General features: G+C 50.1%; 1 long non-coding RNA gene across 1 annotated transcript in view; it reads left to right on the top strand.

The window, feature by feature from the left end:
* Nucleotides 1-25,789, top strand: part of LOC138566746 (uncharacterized) — a 49,941-nt gene that overhangs the window by 10,498 nt on the left and 13,654 nt on the right. Inside the window, exon 2 of the long non-coding RNA XR_011302008.1 lies at nt 16,030-16,209. This is a non-coding gene — a long non-coding RNA (uncharacterized lncRNA). The remainder of the gene's footprint in view (nt 1-16,029; nt 16,210-25,789) is intronic.

Genomic DNA, 25,789 nt, shown 5'->3' with positions numbered 1-25,789 from the left:
TTACCTAGAGTCCACTCCCCCATACCACCACTGAACCACCCACCCGAATCCCCAGTCCCAAATCCCTCCCCGCCCTCCGACCAACTGCCCACCCGCACACACCTGTCCATCTCTGTCCTCCCCCGCCCGCCTACTCTTCCCAACCTCCATCGACCAGTCTTCAACATTCACCACCCAGAACCCGCTGCCACCCTAACCCCTCCCTCTCCCTTCTACCCCTGACCCACCCCCGCCACCCTCCCCCGCCATTCCCGCAACTCCCCCCACCCACACCCCTACAACCTTCAGGACAATCCCCCATTCCGTAGTAAGATGCATCCTTTTTAATGCCCGCTCTGTAGCAAAAAACAGACAGAGCATCTTTGACCTCCTCTCCTCTGACAATCCCGACCTAGTCTTTATCACGGAAACCTGGTTCTCCGACGATTTTGCCCCTGTTGCTCATGAAGCCTTCCGCCTGATTACTCCCTCATCCCACTCAACAGACCCTCTAGAGGAGGCCGGAGTGGCAGTCGTTTTCAAATCTCATTTCTCCGTCTCACTCGTCGACTCCCAGACATGCACTCCTTCTTGCAAATCCCTTCTCTTTAAACTCTCACTGCCCCGACGTTCTCCCACAGCTTCCTAATCATCTACAGACCCTCCCGGCTATGAAAGACATTTCACAACCAACCTCTGTGACTCTGTAGCCACCATCCAAGTAAACCACCCCTATCTGACTCTTCTAGGAGATTTCAATATCTGGCTAGACATTCCCACCAACCCCGTTGACCCACTCACTGGTCGACTGCCTTGATGCGCTTAACCTCTCCCTTCACATGAACGGGCCAACTCATTCTAAAGAACACACCCATGATGCCATCTTCAGCTCCCACGACCAGATACATCTAGCCCCCCCGTACCTCTCATCTGGTCTGATCACTTCATCGTCCCTTTAACCATCCGCTCCCCTGACTCCGCGCCCATCCCTGAACCAGCCTCCCCCCTCCGCCGCAAATGCTGGAAGAAACTAAAGATCCTGCCTGACCTAGCCGAAGCCCTGCTTCACAGACCCCCACAACCATCCCCTGTGATGAACCCTTAACCATCGACTACTTCGACTCATGGCTCAATAACTCACTAATCCCGCTCACCCCCTCTTGCCGCTCCTCCTCTCGCCTTGGTCCTTACCCCAGATGGTTTACCCCTTAACTGAAGTTTGCGAAACAACTAAATTAATCCCTGGAATGTAAATGGCGAAAAAGAACAACCAATCTGAGTAGATCCACCTTCGCCTTGCACCATCGCTACTATAAAGCTGAAATCCGAAAAGCCAAAAAAGCCCACTACAACAATCTAATTCTTAACTGTGGAAACCGCAGCAAGGAACTCCACAAAATAATTTCTGAATTCGTCAAACCAACTAGTACCTAAGCCCAATCCACCCCATCTCAATCACTCTGCGACTCGCTCTCTCTCCACTTCTACACCACCGCTCTCGACAGAACAACTTCTCTTAACAACAAACTGGCCCTCCTCTCACTGCCACAAAATCCATCCACCCTATCAACCACCCCCCTGCCCGCCACAGCAACAACAACTCCAACCACTTTCGACTCCTTCAAACCAATCTCGAGAGATGAATTTCTCGACCTTCTCTCTGCTCAAAAACCATCTGGCTCCCCTCTTGGCCCCTGACCTGCCTCAGTCCTCATAGAAATATTCTCATCCACCTGCGCATGAGAGTATGCAAGAACCATCCTACACGACTCCCTCAGCTCTGGAATGTTCCCCGACTTCTTCAAAATTGCACATGTCAAGCCTCTTCTAAAAAACCATCCCTCGACCCCAAAAACTACAGCCCCATCTCAAATACCAGATTCCTTGCAAAACTCATCGATCGAACCACATACTCCCAACTAAACACCTTTGTCGAATCCAACAACCTCCTTGACCCCGCACAATCAGGCTTCAGACGCTGACACAGAACTGAAACCACCCTGGCCTCAATCTGGGACGATCTTAAGATCACTGTGGACTCTGCAGGATGCACTGCACTAATCCTCCTAGACCTCTCTGCCGCCTTCGACACTATTAACCACTCAATCCTACTTGACCGCCTCCACTCCCTAGGACTCCGTGGAACCGCTCTCAAAGGGATAGCCTCATTCCTCAACAACAGGAAGCAAATAACCCTCCTCTCCACCTTTTCCTCGGCCGCTCGACCAGTCAATACTGGAGTACCACAAGGAGCATGCCTATCAGCCCTCCTGTTCAACCTCTATATGTCCACCCTCCCTGGAATCATCCGCCCGCACAACATCCTGTTCTACAACTATGCTGATGATACTCAAATCATCCTAAAACTCCTTAACTCAGACTCCAACTCTCAGCCCGACCTCCCAGCCTGCACCCATTGACATCGACCATTGGATGACTACAAACCACCTCTTTCTAAACCCCCACTAAAATTGAAATCATGGTGTGCGGCAGCACCAAGCTTCTCCCTTGCCCATTACCTTGGCCCACATCCATGGGCCAACCACCCACCACCTCTCTCACAGTAAAAAACCTTGGATGCACTTTGGACTCTGACCTAACCCTCTCTTGTCAAATCAACAATGTATCTAAGTCTTGTCATTACCACCTCAAAATTCTTAGACGCAATTTTCCCTACCCCTCCTTTCCTAACAGATTTACCGCTGTTATGTATATTGTAATGTCGAGACTGGACTACGCTAACCGTCCGGGCATACAACCTCATTAAATTGCAAAGAGCTACAGCCAAAATGCTACTAGCACTGGGCTCAGGAGACCACACCACTCCAGCTCTCAGAACACTCCACTAGCTCCCAGTTGGACGAAGGGCCACTTTGAAGACCCTATGCATCACCCACCGTGCAGTGCACAAGACCGGCCCTCTATACCTGCAAGTCAAGCTAAAACCCTACCTCCCACCCCACACTCTAAGATCAAGCTCCGACCTCCTTCTAGTGATCCCAGCCACCAACTTGGTCAGGATAGGAGAATCCTCGTTCTCAGCCTTGGCCCCACTCTATGGAACTCACTTCTACCCCACCTTCCGACACACCGAAGATTATTTGTCATTCCGCAAACTGCTAAAAATGTGGCTCTTCCCATAACACTGATGACCACCTAAAGATGTGTCTGAATCCCCCAGCAACCCAACCACGAAACACACAATGAAGCTGTCCTACCTGGTGTTCATAACCTCCGATCCTACCCACAGGATAGGATAGAATGGATGGAATTGAGGGAATGGTTGGAGTGAATGGAGTTGATGGATGGAGTAAACGGAATGGGTGGACAGAGTAGACTGAATGACAGAGCTGATGGAATGGAGGGTTTAAAGGAGTAAATGGAGTGGATGGAATGGGTAGAGTGGATGGAATGGATAGAGTGAATGGAACGGATAGGGTGGGTGGAACGGATAGGGTGGATGGAACAGATAAGGTGGATGGAACGGACAGAGTGGATAGGATGGACAGAGTGGATAGGACTGATAAAGTGGATGGAACAGAGAGTGGATGGAACGGATAGGGTGGATGGAACGGATAGAGTAGATGGAACGGATAGAGTGGGTGAATGAATGGAGTGGATGGAACGGATGGAGTGGATGGAATGGATAGAGTAGATGGAACGGATAGAGTAGATGGAACGGAAAGAGTGGGTGAACGAATGGAGTGGATGGAATGGATGAAATGGATGGTACGGACAGAGTGGATGGCATGGATGGAGTGGATGGGACGTAATGGATGGAACGGACAGAGTGGATGGAACGGACAGAGTTGGAGGAACGGATAGAGTGGATGGATGGAACGGACGGAGTGGATGGATAGAACGGATGGAGTGGATGGAATGACGGAGCGGACAGAACGGATGGAGTGGACGGAACGGATGGAGTGGACGGAACGCATGGACTGGATGGAACGGATGTAGTGGATGGAAAGATGGAACGGATTGAACGGATGGAGTGGATGGAACGGATGGAGTGGATGGAACGGATGGAGCGAATGGAACGGATGGAGCGGATGGAATGGATGGAATGGATGTAACCGATGGAACGGACGGAGCGGACGGAACGGATGTAGTGGACAGTACGGATGGAGTGGATGGAACAGATTGAGTGGATGGAAAGCATGGACTGGATGGAACGGATGGAGTGGATGGAACGGATGGAGAGGATGGAACGGATGGAGTGGATGGAACCGATGGAGTGGATGGAACAGATGAAACCGATGGAACGGATGGAGTGGATGGAGTTGATGGAGCGGACGGAACGGATGGAGTGGACGGAATGGATGGAGTGGATGGTACGGATGGAGTGGACGGTATGGATGGAGCGGAGGGTACGGATGGAACAGATGAAACGGAGAAAGTAGATGAAACAGATGGAACGGATGGAGCAGATGAAATGAAGTGAATAGAGTGACGGAGTGGTTTGAATTGGGTGACTTGAATGGAACTGGATGACATGGATGGAACTGGACGATTGGATGGGGAATAGGTGGTACTGGATGGAACTAGATGAAATGAACGGAACTAATGGAGTGGATTGAATGACCTAATGGATGGAGTGAATAGAATCTGATACATTGATGAAACTGGACAGAGTAGATAGCACTGGACGGAAGAGATGGAACTGGACAGAGTGGATGGAATTGTTGCCATATATCTGTATCCCCCTGTATACGCTATATATCTGTATCCGTGTATATATCTGTATCCCTATATATACCTGTATCGACCCCTGTCACTATTTATCCGTATGTCGCTATTTATGTCCCCACTGTCCTGTCCACATACCTTGTCTCAGGCGCTTCTACAGATAACCACCATATCACACCACTACGCTTACCCTCTACTATACACCATCCTTCAACTAGAACACAGCTATACCCCTGATAATTCGGCCTGGCTGTTCACTTACGAATACGACCCCATGAACACCTCATCACCCTAAACAAACGCAGCTAGCTGAGCGCATTCCAGCCTAGCTGTTCACATAGGCGTTCCTCAGGCCTAACGCAGCCAGAACCCAGTCTGAGTGTCCACCCACCAGACTGCACACATCCAACTGATATCTTCAGCACCACACCTATCGCTAGAAAGCAGCTTTCATCCAACAACTACACCAGCTGCACACATATCCGGTGCACCCATGCACCATACAACACTATCTCTCTCTACTGACATGATCTATGGTTTCTGAGGGCGTTCAACCTACCAGCGCTTTGAGGTCATACCAATGATATATAAGGCGCTATATAAATGCCAAGCAACATAACATAATATAACAACATCCTTGGATCAGCTGGGTGCAAATCATGGCCTGCTCATTGTCCCAGGTGCACAATGTCACCATGCACCGGAGGCCACCATGAAAAACGTCCAATCGCTCATAATCCTTCTGCCTCGCACTACACATAATGAACCTCTCATAGTCCACGTTCGCAAGAGGCATAAAATGTTCATGTAGCGCATTCCTCGCCTCGACATAGGACTCGTCCACTGCTTGCGCTGACTGGAAGATCTGATGCACTGCCGGGCCAGCCGAGTACAAAAGTGTAGCCACCTTACTTTCCTCATCGGTCTCTCCAGTGGCCTTGAAATATATGTCCATATGGTCGATCCACGATTTCCAACGTGGACCCAGGCTTGATGGTGCCCCTGAGACATCAAACAGCAGAGCCGCCTCCTGCATTCTGGTCGTCTGCCATGTTGGTGAGCGCACGAACACCCCTACCTGTCTAAGGGCTGCAACCCACACTGGAACCAGTGTAGAAAAACCCAACCAGGGTGTCCTTCACAACATATTGTTCTGTAGCCCCCAATGTGCTCTGCTCCTTCACACTACGCAGAGGAGCCATAGTAAAATTGAGCATGCTGAAAAAAAGCATGGGTATCCTCGAGAGCAACCCCTCCCACTTTCCTTCCCAGCTGCACTCAGCACCAAAACAAAGTCACTTGTGTAAACTCCACCCCAACAGAGAGAAGAGAAAGAAAAGAGAAAATAATCTCTCCCCACGCCTCCTGCCAGGTTACACATTCCCCTCACCTTCCTTCTTTTAGATGGGGTATCCAAACTTCCAACATGCAGAAGTCCACCCACGTGGCAGTGGCTTTGTCCAAAGATTTGGCGTGGGAGGCGCACAAGTACTCGACCCCACCAGTACATCAGAAAATGGCAGCAGAAAGCGCTGCATGCGCCAGCTCCACGGCATGCCATAAAGTTCTTTCATTGAGCTGCAGCTCTTATCTCACTGCCGCTTTAGCCCAGCAGGTCCGTGCCAGCATGGACGACCGCCTTGTCACTAATGTGGAAGGGAGCACCCTGCTATGAGGCCTCCTGTAGTACTGTGAGTCCCCTCAGCCAACAGAAGACACAGGAGACTCTGCTTCCCATTTGGGCTCTACACATGCTCTGGGGTGCGCATGTGACGTGTCCCATTTATTCAGATCCACACGTGACGGATTTACGTCACTGTGCCGCGTGTGCCTGCTATAGGGACACCAGAGGGCAGATAGGGGGAAAGAACGACACAAGGTGCAGCCTTGAATAGCAGGTGCCACTAGGAGCGTGGGTGATGGGGCAGTAAAGGTCAAACCGGCCATGGGCAGGCTGTGAGATGCTTTCCTCAGATCAGCGTGCTGCAAACGTCTGTATTTTACTGTTGTGGTGTCACGTGCCCTTGACGCAAAGGGTCACGTGACACAGAAATAATAAAGGAATCACCGGAACTGGCGTAATAACGCCAGTCCGGATTTAAGCACCATACGAAGGAGTCGCGTCTTTCTTGCGCTGCGGCCCACCCCGCGTAGCGCCATCAGACAGGCCCGCCCGCACTCCCCAGCTGCTGCGGGGCCCCATCAGCTAACATCACACTGGCGACTAAGCCGGTTTCGGACCCAACGCGGATCCGCACCTCCTTTACACGCGGAGCTGCGCGGCAACACCCGCACCGGCGCCACACCTCCGACACGGCCACACTTCGCAGACACCAACCTCGCGACGTCACGTGGCTGTGTACAACACCAGCACGTGTCAGCTGAAGCCACGCCGATACTCAGGACTGGGGCTCTCATACGCTGCATGGATAAACCGTCACTTCAACACTCCTCCTGCATCTCCTGAAGAAGTCTGGTGGGGTCAAAGCAGGTACTACGCAGCTTAACACGTGCCATTGTCATAGTCCCCTACGGTGTTGAAGAGACACCTCTAGCACCGCCACCTGAAGACTGCGAAGAGACACCTCTAGCACCGCCACCTACAGACTGCGCCCCAAATCTGGAAGGAACACACGGAAAACCGACATGTCCAGCCCAAGCACCAGCCCCATAAGGACTAGCACAAGTTCATCCTCCAGGAGGAGCCTCTCCAATGAGCATCCCGACCCAGCACAGACAACATTCATGCCGCCGTTCGACCCATTCACCACAGGAGCTGCTATCAGGTGGGAAATCTGGCTACAACAATTTGAAATGCATCTCGACGCCAGAGACATCACTGTGCCGAAAAAGATGCGCACTTTCCTCCTACTCAACATCGGAGCAGCGGCTCTGCACCTCTTCAACGCCACACCGAACCGCGGTAACGAAGACAACTATGACGCAGCGAGATCAGCACTCACCAATATGTTCAAACCTGATCTCAACCCAGACTATGAACGTTTCCACTTTTGCATGGCGAGGCAACGGGAGAAAGAGACAGTGGACAAACTCCACGCTTGCCTTCGCGAAATGGCAGTAGGCTGTGAGTTCCCAGACGAAGAATTCGCCATCCATCTCCAGATCATCAACGGGATATCCTCTGAAAAATTGAGAAGGGCCATATTATCTGAAAGGAACATACGCCTCAAGATGGCGTGCCTCCGCGAACAAACGGAAGACCAGGTAGCAATAATGGAAGCAGCAATCCAAAAACTGCCACTGGACAACCCTGGACCCTCAGAAGACGTGGCGGCCATCTCCAGACACCAGAATATTCGCACAAAGCAGGGTCAGAGGCCTCACCCATCACAGGGGCGAGACAAGAGCTGCAGATGGTGCGGAGGCCCGTGGCACAAAGGCGAATCCTGCCCCGCATGGGGATCCACGTGCAGAAAATGCAATCGCCTCAACCACTATGCCGCTGTCTGCCTGAACCCGCCTGACAAAGACTCGGGCCCACGCCCGACACAAGAACGCCGGAAAAGGTTTGCACCCAGAGAATCCTCCCACCAACAAGCACGTAAAGGAAAAGCCAGAGCCGTCGATGAGTCCCAAAGGTCCCCAGACACGAGCGACAGTGACGACAGCGATAGCAGCACATCCCCCAAAAGGAGAGACAAAGGAAGACGAAAAAAGGGAAGCAGACAAGTACATCGTATACACCTAATATCAGCGGTAGAACCGCATCGGTCACGACAGAGGAAAAGACCATCGTGCACTGTTCTCTCCAACGGGGAACCACTAAAAGTGGTCATTGACACTGGCGCAACAGTGAACGTCATGCCAGTGGCAGCATTCAACAGACTTCACCCGAAACCTAACCTTCACCAGAAGAAGGTCAGGCTATATGCCTACGGATGTAAGAAACCCCTCCCCGTGCGAGGGTCCTTCAAGTCAGACTTTGCCCACGAGAACACCAACTGCCGTGCACGCATCTATGTAGTGGACGCCGGCTGCGAGACGCTACTGAGCTGCAAAACGGCAGAGAAGCTGAAGCTAATACATTTCGCTTTCGGCCTCCAACACGACAAACTCAACAAACTACTAAGACGACACAGAAAGCTGTTCCAGGGCATCGGGTGCCTCAAGGGGAGAACCATCAAGCTTCATATAGACCCCACCATTGAACCGAAGGCAGTTCGACACAGACGGATTCCATTCCACCTGAGAGGCGCAGTAGAAAAGGAACTGGCCAAGCTCGAAGATGAAGGAATCATTGAGAGAACATCCGGACCGACTCCGTGGGTCTCGCCCATGGTAGTAGCCCAAAACCCAAACAGCCGAACGCAGTAAGAATATGTATAGACATGAGGCTTCCCAACGTAGCTATTGGGAGGGAACGCCATGTAACCCCCATGATTGACGAGCTCATCGTAGACCTCACCGGGGCAACAGTCTTCAGTAAACTTGACCTCAGATCAGGCTATCACCAGCTAAGACTATCCAAAGAGTCAATATACATTACCACCTTTTCTTCTCACCTCGGCCTGATGAGGTACAAACGGCTCAATTTTGGGATATCATTTGCCGCAGAAGTGTTCCAACACGAAATCCGCAAGGTGATCACAGGATTAGAAGGAACCACCAACATCAGTGATGACATCCTTGTATACGCCTCGAACAAAAGTGAGCACCATCGACGACTAGCGGCAGTCGTGAAAAGGCTCGAAGAAGCAGGCCTGACACTCAACACAGAAAAGTGCGAATTCAGCAAAAGTGAACTATGTTTCTTTGGCTACATTTTCAGCGCAGAAGGCGTGTCCCCTGACCCGTCTAAAGTGCGAGACATAAAGGACTCCAAAGCACCACAATCAGCCTCAGAGGTGAGAAGCTTCATGGGGATGGCAACCTACTGCGCACGTTTCATTCCTGACCTCGCTAGCATTGCGAGCCCGCTCAGGGAATTGACAAAGAAAGACCAGAAGTGGGAATGGACCGCGGCTCATCAACAAGCATTTCAACAAATCAAAGACACTCTATCTGCCTCCACCACCATGGCCTTCTTCAACATAGAAAGGCAGACTGAACTCCTCGTTGATGCCAGCCCAGTTGGCCTAGGGGCGGTGTTAACCCAAACGGATAATGAAGGTAAAGTGTTCCCCATCGCGTTTGCCAGTAGAGCACTCACAAAACCCGAACAGAACTATGCACACATAGAGAAAGAGGCCCTGGCCATCTTGCGGGGATGCCGCCACTTCAAAGTGTACCTGCTAGGCAAGCAGGCGAAAGTCTTCTCTGATCATAAACCCCTGATCCCGATCTTCCGAGGCTCTGCCCCCCACCCGCCTGCACGCATAGAGAAATGGATGCTGCAGCTACAGCCGTATAACATCGAGGTGGAGTATCGCCCAGGATCGGACAACCCGGCGGGCTACCTGTCCCGCCACCCGAGGCCAGCTACCGACAGCGAACAACACCATGCGAAGGAAACCGATGAGCATGTCTGTCACGTAGTTGCCTGCGCAAGACCGCGAGCCCTGACACTGCATGAAGTGGTGCGAGAGACAGAGGAGGACACCATCTTACAGCACACGACCGCCGCTATCCAATCCGGGAATTGGAAGAACTATCTCATGTCAATAGCCCAACGCACAGCATCGGCACAGGTCAAACTCAGAGCGCTGTTCGGGATCAGACATGAACTCTCAATAGCCCCGGAAGGAGTGCTGTTAAAAGGACACCGAATCATATTGCCAGAGTCTCTGGAGGAAAGACCTCTCAGGTTAGCCCACAGTGGACACCAAGGCATCGTAAAATCAACAGCATACCTCAAATCCAGGATGTGGATGCCGAACATGCAACAAAGACTAGTAGAGCTAGTAGAGTCCTGCGCGGCCTGCCAAGCATCCAGGAGGCCTGAAAACCCTGAACCGATTAGCAGTGTCCCAAGAAGCTGCAAACGCTGGGACGCAGTCAGCATGGACCACTGCACCATCGCCGGCGAAGGTTACCTGCTCGTGATAATCGACGAGTTTAGCAGATATCCTGAAGTAGAGCACGTGGCATCCACTAACGCCGAAACCACCATCCTCGCACTGGAGAAGATATTTGCCACACATGGAATTCCGAGGAAAGTAAAAAGCGACAACTGGCCATCCTTTACCAGTCAGGAGCTACGTGAATACTTCAAAGAAGTGAACGTCAAACACCAGCGAATCACCTCGAGATGGCCCCAGGCAAATGGAGACCTGAACGATTCATGGGGTCGCTCAACAAAGTCATCAGAATTGCCAAGGAGCAAGGGCACCCGTGGTTGAAGACAGTATATCGGTTCTTGAGAACACACAGACAAACCCCGCACTCAGCCACCGGGATCAGCCCCGCTGCCCTCATGTTCGGGGTACCCATACAAGCGGAGCTTCCCATACACCCCCACTGGACAGCCCCGGAACCTGACATCCCAGCAATAGACGCAAGGCGGCTGAGGCGAAATGAACAAGAAAGCGTCACCAGACGAGCCTGCCACAGAGAACTGACCCCAGGAGACACCGTCATTGTCAGGAACCGTGCACCGCCCAAGAAAATGTCCCTCAATTTCGAGGTTCGACCGTGGACAGTCAGTACAACCAACCATAGCATGGTCACCGCCACCCGAGGGGGAGAGACAGTGATGAGAAACGTGTCGCACTTCAGGAAAGTACCCTCAGAAATGTGGGAAGAACCTTCAACGCCTCCGAGAGGGGGAGAAGGAGGAGCGCCGCATACACCTCAAGGACCGACGCCACTGGGTAATCTGGCCACACCAAGAAATTCAGACAGACCACACCTGCAAGATGAGAGAACCGAAGCAGAGATCACCAAGGAGGACACACCCAGGGAAAGAAACACCCGCTACCGTCTGAGAGAAAAGCCCAAACCGTCGTCCCGCCTCCAGGGATATGTAGTGGACGGAGTCTACCGTCAGAAACGCCAAGATGAACCCTGAAGGCAGTAAGCAAGAGCAGATGCATTGTGATGTGTGTCAGTTTATATGTTATATCAGTTCAGAATGTTTGTTGTTGACAGCAGTGTAAATACCTCCAAGTTGGGGAGGAATGTGGTGTCACGTGCCCTTGATGCAAAGGGTCACGTGACACGGAAATAATAAAGGAATCACCGGAACTGGCGTAATAACGCCAGTCCGGGTTTAAGCACCATACGAAGGAGTCGCGTCTTTCTTGCGCTGCGGCCCACCCGGCGTAGCGCCATCAGACAGGCCCGCCCGCGCTCCCCAGCTGCTGCGGGGCCCCATCAGCTAACATCACAACTGTTACTTCCAAATCATATCACCTGATGTCTTGACTTGTCACTGCCTCCCTTTGCAAATGCGAACAAATGTAAAATGCTTATTATTCTCAAAAAATGGTCGCAAACCGGCGCAATAGCAGTTTGAGTCTGGTCTTATTGAAATTTACCACACACTGCTTGTGCAAAATGTGTGCAAGCATTTTACACAATCAGTACGAGTGTGCTCACTTTGCAGACTTTTACGCAAAGTACACGTCAGAACTTCGACACAGAAAACATTATTGAATTCTAGGACAACAAAATGTATACACAGCATAACATGTCACCACTGTAGGTACCGCATGCATAGAACCAACGGACACTGATGAAAGAAAACGCCAATAAAGTTGCAATACAGTGTTCCACCACTTAAAACATGGATCCTACGCACATAAAAAAGGGGACACTCATGCAGAGTGGTTACGCACATGGAGGGAGACAACAATTTAAGGTAGTCCTGCTGACAATACTGCCGATGACTTGAGGCTTCTTTATTTCAAATGCATGTAGCACTTTGTTTACATGGGCTAGGGGTAACAAGAGGTTGCTTTTGTTGCTTGGATCAGCCTCCCTGTACTAAATGACCAATTGATGCCCGACTGCCTTGTAGACACTGCCCTTTCATCCAGGATATGAGAGAGATGCAGGCTCTTACCAAGTGGGTGGAGGGGGAAAATAAAGGGAGTCGTGCTGAAGGTACGTGTGGTGCCTTGGGGCTCTCATTTTGATTTTAACCACATACATCACTTTGCTTATATGGTAAAGGGCTGATATGGAGGCTGCTACCATGGCCTGGAGCCACGACACCCGCCATGGCTTATTAGTAACCATACTACACTTAGTAATAATAATAAAAAGCTAAGGCTAAGGCTGATCACTTCCAGCACTAAAAAACGAACTGCAGTGTTTCCATTTGACACCCACCATGTGAAAGAAATGATTACCTGCAGTGGTGACAGCACACACATTCTGACAAATGCTTTGCTGTCGGCCATCTTGCCCGGAAGACCAGAATGCTTGGGTTATTGACTTTCTAGGCAAATGGCAGTTAATTCACTCTCTTCATATAATTGATCCAATTCATTGTTGGTTGAGGGCCTAAGACTGTTGGGTTTTCCAAAGTGGGACGGCCTGATGACTGTTCTATAACGCTTACCCTATGACTAGCGCAGCCTACCATAATGAGCAAATGTAAAGCATATAACTCTTTTTCTACCACCAAATATGCATTGAAAACTTTTTTGCCATATGGTATAGAGGCACCATTTAAACTAAAAGCTCTTTGCTCATAGCAGAGGCCCAGCTTTGGTAACATCTGTCTTGCTGGTTAATTTAAAAGCAAACCCAAAATAGGACAACTCTAGAGGGCGCAATCGAATTTTGTGTTTTGCCCAGCAATTATCCCTGCCTATAAAGGAGAATTTAGTTCTTCCTTTTCAGTCGTTGCCATCCCTGGTTCTAATAGTTTTCAGGCATTGGCTGAACCCGTTTTTTAAATCTGCTTGTCTAACTTTTGAAAAGTCTCCATATAGACCTACAATAGCAACTAGTCCACAGACAAGTTAGAGGGATCTTTTGTTTTTTTTGCCCAAGAATCTAACTACACAGACTGCCAGACTCTGTTGCATGCTTTGTGAGCGCAGAGGTAAACTTTCTTTATGCACAACTGACATGAGTTCTGATGGGTAACTGGTGTGAAGGAGCAATCATCCCTTCCCTTGCACCCATGCAGGTACAGCGTTCCTCATCCGACTTCATCCTCACCAATCTGGCCCCCGTGATCAGGATTAGGAAGGTAAGGCTAATGGAGAACCAGCACCAAGCAACCCATCGTCTACAAAAACTCTTGTACCTCTCCTAATACACTCCTAAAAGGAGCTCTTCTCAACACCAGATCTCTGCCTGCACACTCACTAGACATCTCAGAGGTAATCTGGACCTACTAGCCATATCCGAAACATGGCTACACGATGCCGCTGGCCTCTCTGACCTCTCTCTATCTATCGCAATACTGCCAGGCTACAACATCCTACTCAAAGACAGACCTGACAGTAGGGGAGCGGAGTAGGAATCATTGTCAAAACCTCTCCCAATCAGGGATATCACCTCAGCCTTCCCAATGGAGAACTATTGTCAACCAAACTCTGTCTCTCCCACACCAGCACTGTCACTATCTACCTGGCCTACCGCCCACCTGGACCTCATCTTACCTTCTTACCCACATACTCTCTTCCAACACCAAACCCACCTCCAAGATCAAACTCATAGGTGACTTTAACCTAGGCCTTAATGACAAGGACGACACCAATGCTGCTTCACTTGTCAGTTCCCTTGTCCCCCTTCGTTTCACACAACGCATTCTGAATCCTACACATGTTAAAGGATGACCCTTAGACTGGTTTGCTGACCTTAACTGCCACAGTGCTCTCATGTCCAATCTACCATGTCCCAGGACTGACCACCATTGCTTTCTCCAACCCACCACCTCCGCCAGTCCACCTGCACCCCCTCCCATACCTGCCTTGCTAGTGAGGAACACACGCAACCTGACCAAAGATCGCATTGTAGAGAGGAACATAAACGTGGCCCTCGTTACACACTCCCACTCGTAGCCCAGAGAAAGAGAAACAAGAGATGTACATCGCTTCTGGGCCCTTCCTCCCCATCATTGATGTTTCGCAGGTGTGAGACACGCTACTCACTCAGACAATCATTTAGACCATACCCGAATGACAGTGTTCAAGAGATGCAGCTGCCATCAATAGAACAAGTCTGATGATGTCATGACTGATATCACGATGTAGATATATTAGGCATGAAGCACATAGACATCCCGGCATGAAGTAACAGACATTTAGCTTTATTGCTGATAGACACAAAACAAAGGCTTATGACTCTCATAGTTAGAGGACTGACACGCGTACACCCTTTTTGCTATGCGGAAACCGCAAGACGCATGAGAATACATATGAACTGCTTGCTGATGCTTAACAGCTACTAACATGGACGGCCATGTAAGTAAAGATGGAAGCCATAGGTACATTGGAGTGAATGGGAAAAGCAGGCGAACTTAGAACACAGAGAAAGGCTAACCGGCAGATTCTGCTGAAGCATGCAGACCAGGCTTCCAGCACGGACATCATGCACAGCCTTGTCAAGGACATTGAGAGAAGGAAGGTTTCAAGTTAACAGAAGAGATAGGGCACTTGCAGAGAACAAAAGCCAAACATCTTCACAATTGCAAGCAAGAGAAATCAATTTTGTGGTCCCTACAAATGTGATCTGAACCTACAAGACAGGGTCTATTCCTTCGAACCAGACTGAAATGGCGGTTCCCATCAAACTAAATGTAGAAGGATACAAAAGGTGATGAAGGTACAAAGCCGAATGTTCTGTCTCGAGGCCTAGGAGATCGGAGATGGTAACTTATTGCGAACATGCAGCACCTTCAGAGTCGTTCCCACTATCCTGGATAGTTGCACTTGGCCTGGTAACTGTTCAAAGCTCCAAGGCTAAGAAGACCCTTTCTGCCCAATCCCTAACCACCTTCCAGGATAGGCTTACAATATGTTGCATTGCCCAATCACCTTTCAATGACCTTTAACTTTGTATTCGTGACACATTGACGTGGTTTCAGGAGGAGCCGCCAGATATGGCTTAGCTAATAAGCTCACTAATAGAATACATATATAGCTTACTAACCAATCCCTTCCCCTGTTAGGTTTTCGGGATGCAACCTCAATTTTGTGACATCACAGGCTAACAAAATCGAATGACAGGCACCTGGAAACTGAGAGCACTTGAAGAATGTTGCATTGTTCATGTTGCGATCCCTGTAATTTTTGAATTGCTAATAGACAGTGAACTTTGTCCTATGGCTGTGTCTTCCGTTCTTGGGGCAGGGGATTTCCAGGTCCCAGTTCCTCTTGTATGTAAATGGGGAGACTGATAATAGTTCCCTTGCCACTATTACTCCATCACAAGTGGTAGCAGAGGACGGTCTTAAGACCTCTCAGCCATTAATACCGTCTTTTTCCTGCTGGTTGCCTGAAGGGGTACGTCGCAACCCGTGAGGTCCAGACTAAAGACCACATGTGGACACAGAGAAGGTCATCAGGAGCCACCTAGGAGAGATTCCTGTCCGCTTCCCATAAGACGCCAAGCAGACCAGACGGCAGAGTGGGAGATTGTGGGAGAGGCGGTGCCTGAGGGGCTTCAGTGGCTCCATGCAGTGTAAGTATAGACTCAGCCATATTGCAATTATTGGAGAGGGAAAAGGGTTGTTTGTTTTTTGTGTGTTGGTGAAGGATCCCTGGTTCCAGGTGTGTTAGCTAGGTTACTGATGAAAAAGACAAAACAACAATACAAAGTATACCTGTTCTCTAGGCGCTAGCTTAGTTTGCGGATGAAAAAAGAAAAAAGACAATACAAAGGATACCTGTTCTCTGGGCAGTTAGCTTGGCTTACTGATGATTTATGTATGGATCCCTGTGTGTAGGCGCTAGCGTAGCTCACTTAGGTCACGGAAGGTGGTTTCTTAGTTTATCTCATTGAGATGTATTCCTATATGCGGCAGTATAAAAGAAGGACCACATGATTTTGGTATTCCCTATGATTTGAGAGGCAGGAGGATGACCACGTATTATGTCATTTGTGGTGTTGTCTCTTGGGATGTCATAATTGGGAGTGTGTTCGAAGTATTGGGATCTTTCACTTAGGTTCGTGATGGCACGCATAAGAGTTGGTAGCATTAATATTAGTCCTTGAAGCACACGCAGATGAGGTGGTAACGGTGTACTCCGCCTATGTTACGTCAACAGTACACGCAGGTCTGTCACATTGGAAAAGGACTGGCTTCTTGCCCGCAGACGGCACACCAGTACAACATGCGCCATTACTAGACAAGCTCATAGACGCACTGGAACTTCCATCGGCTATCGCTGTAGTGAAGTGTGCAGCACACACTAGAAGTGCAAATGTGATTTCACGTTGAAATGAAGCCACCGATTCAGAAGCAAAAAGAGACATTGGGCCTCATTACAAGGTTGAAGGTAAAAAATTAAAATTACCGGCTTGCTGGTGCTACCGTCTCCATGTAGCACTGCTGCCGGAATCTATGGTAGATTCCAAGTCAGCGTGCACGCACATACCGGCATGCCGAAAACGGTATCACCGACATGCTGGTAACGCCCCTAAACACTCGATACTGGCATCCTTGCTGCCGCACACACTGACTCCGGCACCGATGATGCCGTAATTACCGGTACCGGTAATACCGTCACCGGAAGCAACATCATCGTGCCGGAACAGGAATTGCACTGGCGGGCATTATTAAAACACAATCCATTGCAATCCTCATTGAACAGCAGTGTTACTGGATAACTAAGTACACACCGACACTGTGGAACATGTCAGCCAGGCAAGCAGCCGTCCGTCGCCACATACCACGCTTCTGCGAACAAGAACTCAACATGCTGGCAGACATGCCTGTGGTGTTCTTTGCTGATCTGCGGCGCCCTGCACAACTAAGAAAGAAGACCATTTGGGAGGATGAGGCTCGCAAATTCTTGGCAGTGGGGACAACACCCCGGACGGTCTGGGATTGTAGGAAGAGGTGGGACGACCTCCGTCTCCGTGTCCACAACCTCCTCGCCGCAGAGCGCAGCCAGGCGCTGGCCACAGGAGGTGGTGTGCCATCCCCCATCAAACTGCAAGCGTTGGAGGATACCTGCAACACCGATCTCCACATGGAGAGGATAGAGGAAGTTGAAGATGCGGAGATGGGAGCAGCAAGTTCCAATGATGCCGGTCTGTAACCATAATCACAAAGACACATCACACACCTTGTATCCCCAATGCAAATGGTCAAGTCCAAATGTCAAGTAAGTTGCACCAGATCCCTGCTGCCATTCCACCCTCCGACAACCTCCTTCCACACAACTACATGTATCCAGCAGGAAGACAAAGAAACACACGCCACATGTCCCTTGTAATGCCCACACAAGTACCATCTGCATGCACACAGACACACATAACTAACCAACTGCTGCTGCCACCACCGTGCCACCGCATGGTCAAGGCCACCTCATGTCAAGATGCACATATCAGGGACACCAGTCGCACACTTGTCACACCCACCATGTCCCTTCCTGCAGAGTCAACTTCAACGCAACAACATCCACAAGTGAAACACATCCATTTCACAATCAAACTCTACATGTCACACAGCCCCTGTGGCATGGCCGCAACACCCAAACCACTAGACACCAGTACACCAGCCAACAGACACTGCACACTCCATGGCCGCACCACATAGATGCTCCCACACTGCATCCCCCACACACATTAATGTGTGCACCATGCCATGCCCTCCACCATGTCCATGACAATGCACATGACTCTGAATGTACTAGCATTAATGTGTGTCAGATGGTTTCACACCCATTACTGATGGCTGCCTCACTGTCCCCCACAGGCACATCATCTGACAGCGAGGGTGAACATGCCACTGCACCCAGCTCCACTGCAGCACGTTGCTGACGCAGCAAATCGATCACCTCTAGCCAGGAGCAAAGCACCTCCACGGCAAGACAGGAGCGTGCCACAACATCTCCCACACAGCCAGCCCCACCCACCACCAGGAAACACCTGCTGCTCAGCAGCCCCAGCAGCCACCAATAGCAGCTGCACAGAAGCCCCAGCAGCCACCAACACCAGCTGCACAGAAGCCCCAGCAGCCACCAACACCAGCTGCACAGAAGACCCAGCAGCCACCAGCACCAGCTGCACAGAAGCCCCGGCAGACTACAACACCTGCACCCAAGCAGGTACATCAGGCCACACCATCTGCGGCCAAGCAGGCACATCAGGCCACACCATCTGCGGCCAAGCAGGCCCTTCAGGCCACATCATCTGCGGCCAAGCAGGCACATCAAGCCACACCATCTGCGGCCAAGGAGGCACATCATCTGCGGCCAAGCAGGCACATCAGGCCACACCATCTGCGGCCAAGCAGGCACATCATCATCTTGAATTCCCAGACCACAGCCTGCATGAAGAGCCTGATTCCCCAGTAGAGAGCCTGCATGAAGAGCCTGAATCCCCACCACTCAGCCAGGAACCCATACCTGCAACACCAACACATGGCTCTGGAGCACACAGCAGTGTGGAGGCTAATTGGCCTGACACACATAGCGACGGTGGCCATGAGGGCGAAGCCGAAGCTGTGTTCACTCCCCCAGGCCTTCAGAGCCCACCTCCCTTGCTACTACCAGGACTCCGGCACATACAAGACATTGAGGGCTGCCTCACTCGTATGGAAGAGCGGCAGCAGGCAATGCACGCTTTGGTCACCCAGTACCTCACTGAGGTACAACTAACATGGCAGACAATGCAGGAGACCTCGCACAACATGGGAAGAGTGCTCGGCAGAACCACAGAGGGTTTTTACCACCTGGATAGGCGTGTGCGAGAGGGAAATGGAGTTCAATATGGCTGAGTCAATCAACATGTTGGTGATCGCTATAGCCGAACAACTACACATCGCCACCACCCTCGGCCCATCCCCTAGCACAACACTGACTAGTTCTATTCAGAGTAGCCCTCTGCGTTGGTCACAGCGACTTAATCGCCCACCCATCCTCCAAAAAGGGAGTATAAATAGACCAAGTGACTACAGCATGTGGGGAGGGAGTAGTTTGGAAGGGGAGTGGGGTTAGTGGGGGAGGGGTGTTAGGGTATTGGGTGTGGGTGTAGTGGGTGAGGGGGTGTTGGGGTATTGGTTCTTGGGGTATTGGTGAGGGGGCAATGGGGGAGGGGGTGTAGGGTTAATTTAAGGGGATAGTAATGGTAAGTAAAATATTCAAATCTGTACATAGTTAATCCTTATTCGATTTACCTGGTGTTGGAAAAAAAACATGACTGCACAATGCTTCTTGAGTGTGTGTCTATTTAATCATGTACAGTGTCCAGTGCCCAGTGTGACCCATGCCCAGTGCCATGACTTTTCCAGTCTATCAAAAGTAGTGGTCAATCAAATCTTGGCGTGTTGCACATCCATCATTGCCATTTTGGCGCAGAGGAATTCCAGCATCTTCCTCATCCTCAGGTGGCATCATGTCCATGTCAGGGGTCTGGGGGACGTTGCGCCGGATGCACATGTTGTGTAGCATGGCACATACTAGCACAATTGTGCCCGCTTTCTCAGGCCCGTAAATGAGGGCCCAACCCGACCTTCTGCAGTAGCAGACCTGGGCCTTCAACAGGCCAAATGTCTGCTCGATGGTGACACGAGTGCGTGCATGTGCACGATTGTAGGCCTCTATGTGCCTGTTGTGTGGTGGCCTAATGGGGGTCACGAGCCAGCCCATCAGGGTATTCCTGGCATCACCTGCATGGGAGCAAGAGAAAGGGTACTTGTGATTAATTTGGTCATTGCATGTTGGCACTGGCTGTACAGTGTTCATAATAATAAGCAACTAAGCACAGGGATAAGTGACTGTACATGGCATGAGTCATTCTCTAGGAACCCGGTAAGTGAATGTAGGGCTTATCCATGCGTGTGGGGTGATGGGTGCAGTTGCTGGCACATGGCCCATTCAATGTGAACCTGCACTCTCACTATTCAAGTACAACAGACCGCAATGGTCTCAGTTTTCATTAATGTGTTACCAGTGGAAATGAACTGTACTTATACAGTGGCAACTCACACATTTCCCTAATTTGCCTCAAGTAAAAGAGTGGTATCCCCAGTATGTATTCAACATATGCAGGTCTGCATGTACATATCCATCAACACCTTCCCCCATATGACTAGGTCTGATATCCATTGGTAGTATGTATCACGGGTGAAGGGTTACGTCAATGTAATATGGCTGGGTGGGTGTTAGCATGGTGGGACGAAGCTACATTGGATGAGTCCCGCACCTGTCAATGATATCTTGGTGGTAGTCAATGATTGTGTTTTATTTTCATGTACATACTTGACCCATTCTACTTGAAGGTGTCCCTTAAGATGACATGACAGGCACCCTGATCTGCGGTTTACCTGTGGACTGAGTGCAGTGACTGCTTTTTTCAGTGTGTCTGATGGTTTTCTCTCTGGCAGGGCATCATGACTCGTGAATTGCTTTGCAAAGATCATGTATTTCATGCATTGTCACTACAGAGTGGTGCATTGTGGTACATGTGGCTCATGTTTTGTGATGTTCCATGTGCTGGTGTACTGTGTCTGTTGATTGCATACAGACACGGCTGTGAAGGCCTTGCACATCTGCATGCATTAGCTGTGTTGCAGATTCTGTTACATTTACAAACGTCACAGTTGAAAACACCCAGTACGCTGTGTGTGGTCTTATTCCATTCAATGTGTGAGGTTGCATGTTGTGTAGGTTGTGAATGATGTGGTTGCTAGGTCTAATTCCTCACCTGACATAGCCATCTAATGCCCTACCCAGTCTCTCTGCGCTTCAATGCATACCTGGTAATGTACACAGGTTTTTGCAGGAGTGATGATGGATGAATGCATGCAGTCTGCACTTGTGCCCCTCATGCATGCAATCCTATGCCATGTTCCAACACCCCTCATGGCCCACCCAGCAGACAGGTTGCCTATGATTGTAACTGCCCCCCCCCCCAATTCAACACCCCTCATGGCCCATCCAGCAGACAGGTTGCCTATGCTGGTAACTGGCCCCCACCCCCATTCAACACCCCTCATGCCTCTGTGTTTAGACTCACCCAACAGCCAGGTACGATGTCCAGCATGTCGTTCCATATAGTGAGGCGGCATGGAGTTGTGCAGCACAATGGCGTCATGTGTGGAGCCAGGAAATCTTGCACAGCAATACATGATTATTTTGCGTGCATCAAACACCATCTGTACATTGAGAGAATGGTGCAGCTTCCTGTTGCGGTACACTACCTCCACAGCATGCCGGACAACGAGCTCCACATGTGTACAGTCGAGCGCACCTATTACATTTGGCATGCCTGCAAGTGCATGGAATGCTATTTTGGTTGCATTCACCTCCTTCGCAGTCCGTGGTAAGCTAATGTGGTCGTGTGCATGGTACAGGAGTGCAACTAGCACCTGGGTGGGCACACAGGAGAAACAGGGTTGGGATATTCCATGCAGCTGCCCCACTGTGTACTGATAGGTGCTTGTAGCGAGGAAGTGTAGCACAGACACTACCTTCAGCAAGGGGGGGATGACTGTCCGGATATTGATTAGGCTCACCAGGTCATCATGTATGAGATCCACTATTGTGGTGATAGTGTCCCTGTCCAGCCGGTATAGGGTGTGGATCTGAGCAGGGGTTACATTGAATGGGCTGGCCCTTAGGCGAGGGATTGATGGCTGCCTGCGGGGTACAACTGGCTGCACAATGGGTATCTGTTGGCCCATTCTCCCCCTCCTTCTCCTCCTGCGCCTCCGCTTTATACTCTGGCTCACTGCCTCCTCAAGGAGTAGCTGTGCAGGCATGTCCTCCAGCTCCAGTACTGCTAGTGCTAATGGTAGCATTGTGGATTTGGGAGGGGTGTGGTGTGTGGGAGTGCTCCTTTTGTGCTGTGCCAGACTCCATTGCCTCCACCTGTGCTGATTGTGAGCACCTGTGGCAGGTTTCTACACACCAAATCCCTATTAATGGTTGCTACGCGATGCCGGTGTTTACAGCATCATTGTATACATTATTACCGGCATGTCAATGCTGGTAATTGCATGTCTGTGCACCTTTTAATGTGGGCCTAATTGCGGCAATACCGGTGTCACTGGCATGGCTGCCGAGTGTCAACGCTGATACCGGCAACGGTGTGGCCGGCCACGGCGTGTCCCTGCCGATGCTGGAGACACTGATATCGCGACTCGGGATACTCCGGTCCAGTAATGGATGCCAGTATAGTGATACCAGCATCGATTTTACCGGACCGGCAACCTTGCATCGAGGCCCATTGAGTCTGCACCAAAGAAATACACACATGCATGCAACATGGTGTTTAAGGAGAGCTTTAATACGCTGCCCATAACACAAATAGTGGAATTACAGAGAAGGGCACCACAGGAAGAACAAGAAATATGGAAAAGGAGAGGGTGCTTACTGTCCCCCACAGATGCAATGTGGTGGCAGGACACCACCGGAAAACTTGTCATGCCCTGAGGGCTGCTTGCAGTAGCCTTGGAACAATTTCACTACCCTGCACGCACAACAAGAGGAAGTCTTGCAGTACTGATTTCTGAAGAATGGTTTGTTCCTAATTTAGCTGAGCACATTGCAGATTTTGTGATTAATTGTCTTATATGCCAAAAATGTGCCACTGCCCACACTCTGAGATCTGTGAGGGGACCAGTACAGCAATATGGTACTTACATCAGACTTGCCTAGCTTGGTGATATGGCCTGAACGTTTTAGCAGGTGTCACAGACCCTGACTATATAGGTGACATAAAAATCTTGATTCAGAACAATGGGAAGGAGGCATATCAAGTGAAGACAGGAGAAAGAAATAACTTAGGGGATCCTGCAGAGGGCATTATTTCCCAAAACAGAGGAGGGTAAGACCACTGATAAAATCTGAGAGGGGGAGCAAAGGCTTTCGAGAGGCAGATGCAGATTCCCCAACTGCATCAGATGCAGTACCATCTAGAGCCCTTGCGGAGGAAGCTGAGATTATTCCAGACCTTGCATTCAACCAAAGGAATGATCTCCTGCTTTCCAAAGCTTTTCTTCATGTTTTACCTGAAGAGGAGGGCATAGAGAAAGAGGGGTCCTTTCTATTCTAAAGGCTGGCCTACGCTATAGGGGTGACCTTAGTCCCGATGGCACTCACCAGATCTCAGATAATTGTACCCTGTCAAAACACAGAAGCCTGTCGATGCCTCCCATACCCGGGGCATCAGTCATGGATGGCGTGTCGCTTGTAAGGTCAATAAAATCAAGGTTTCCCCAGTCATCTGACGGAAAACATGCCATTTCGCTGCCTCATTCCTCCGGCGTTGGAGGTTGCCCTGGAAACAGGCTGCCACAATCAGCTGTTGCCGGAGAACACCTCTGCGGCTTCCCCGACCGGCATGGTGTCAGGTGATGCAGTCAACAAATGGCTGCACAGTGCCTCGTTCCAAACACACACTTAAGCACCATTCATAGCTTCCGCGGCGCGTCTGTTAGAAGTTACTTCCGGACACCTTTGCATCCTCCGTGTCGCCCACCCTGTTTGCCTTGTTCTGGACTGATTACCCGTGTGCCGACCCCAGGTTTCATTACACAGACTGTTCTTTGCCTTTTTTGCCTTATTCAGGACTGATTATCCATGTGCTGACTCCAGCTTCGTTCCACAGACTGCTTTTGCCTTTTGCCTTGTTCTGGTCTGATTACCTGTGTTTTGACTCCAGCTTTGTTACACAGACTGCTTTTGCCTTGCTCTAGTCTGATTACCCGTGTGTTGACTCCAGCTTTGTTACACAGACTGTTTTTTTGGCTTTTTGCCTTGCTTTGATCTGATTACCTGTGTGCCAACCCCAGCTACGTTATGGACTGCCTTGACACTCACCTGCTTTAGCCTGATTGTTCCTGCTCTCATTCCCGCTACGTCAAACCCACTTCTTCTATTGAACTCACCTACGTTGGATTCTTGCACTTGTTCCCCGTGCACTTTGGAACGCTCTGCTGCCAGTGCACCATCCTGAACCCAGTGCATCCCTCATGCCGCCCCGGTCAGCCTCCCTTACTAACCTTCCTGTTAATTATTTTCTCCCGCTGTTTTTTCTATGCTACTACATCTTACCATACAACCTAGACGTATCAGAAGGAACGGTATGGAACTAGCCTAAATCCTTGACCATATGTTATTGACTCATCCTGTTATTTAGTATACCTTCTTATTCTGTTGTTGTAGGGATAAAACCTTGCGAAAGCTCCTCGTCATCTGCCTCAGGAGGGAGGGGAAACAGGTGGCTATATCTCGCTAATTCTTTTCCAATTGGTTACCGTGCCTCTATTTGCCATTGACCTGTATTTTTTTCCTTTTCAGCTGGTACTTTGGCGTTGCGTTTCCTCCCACTCTTTTAAGTGATCGGTTCCTTTGTCTGATTGCTATCCACCAGAAAAGGGACATATCTCAGAAAAGAGTTATTGCCTCCAGAGAGGAGGCCTATGGTTCATCACCTCAGGCTCACCTATCAAGTCAGAGGTTTTGTTTCCGAAGCCTGGCTGTGCCACAACAACTAGCCACAGGTCTGGTGAGTGACAGTAACAGAAGCCATGGATACTGCTGACCCCTTCGCCACTTTGATGTAATTAGTGGCAGATCTGCAAACCGATATGTCCGCAGCACACACCGCTTTGCGTTACAGGATCGACAGTTTCTACCTGGCGACTGCCTGCACTCAAGGGGGTGTGGGGGCTGCTGGGGCTACTGCTTCTGGCTCGGGATTCTTGCTACCCAGGCATGATCCAACCCCCGTTCTCATGGCTACACAATTCCCTCTGGCACCTCCTGAAAGGTTCACCGGAGACCCCAAACAATACCAAACCTTTATCAACCAATATAAATTATATTTCCTCTGCCGTCCCTCAACCTTCCCAAATTCCACTACTAAAGCGGCCTTTGTTCTATCATACCTCGGTAGTACGGCAGCAGCATGGGTCAATCCCCTCCTGGATGGAAACAAACAGCTATATGTTGTATGACTTTGATGCACTCATCACAGCCATAAACAGAGTTTTTGATACTCGCTACAAAACCCAAGCAACCGATCTGGAGTTCTTAAACCTCAGATAAGGAATTACACCGTTGCTCACTTACCTGGCCCGATTTAA

Source organism: Ambystoma mexicanum, chromosome 2p (assembly GCF_040938575.1).
Source record: "Ambystoma mexicanum isolate Mex_15411 chromosome 2p, UKY_AmexF1_1, whole genome shotgun sequence".
Lineage (NCBI taxonomy): Eukaryota > Metazoa > Chordata > Amphibia > Caudata > Ambystomatidae > Ambystoma > Ambystoma mexicanum.
The sequence above is the reverse complement of the archived record's forward strand: the minus strand, read 5'-3'. Positions and strand labels throughout refer to the sequence as shown.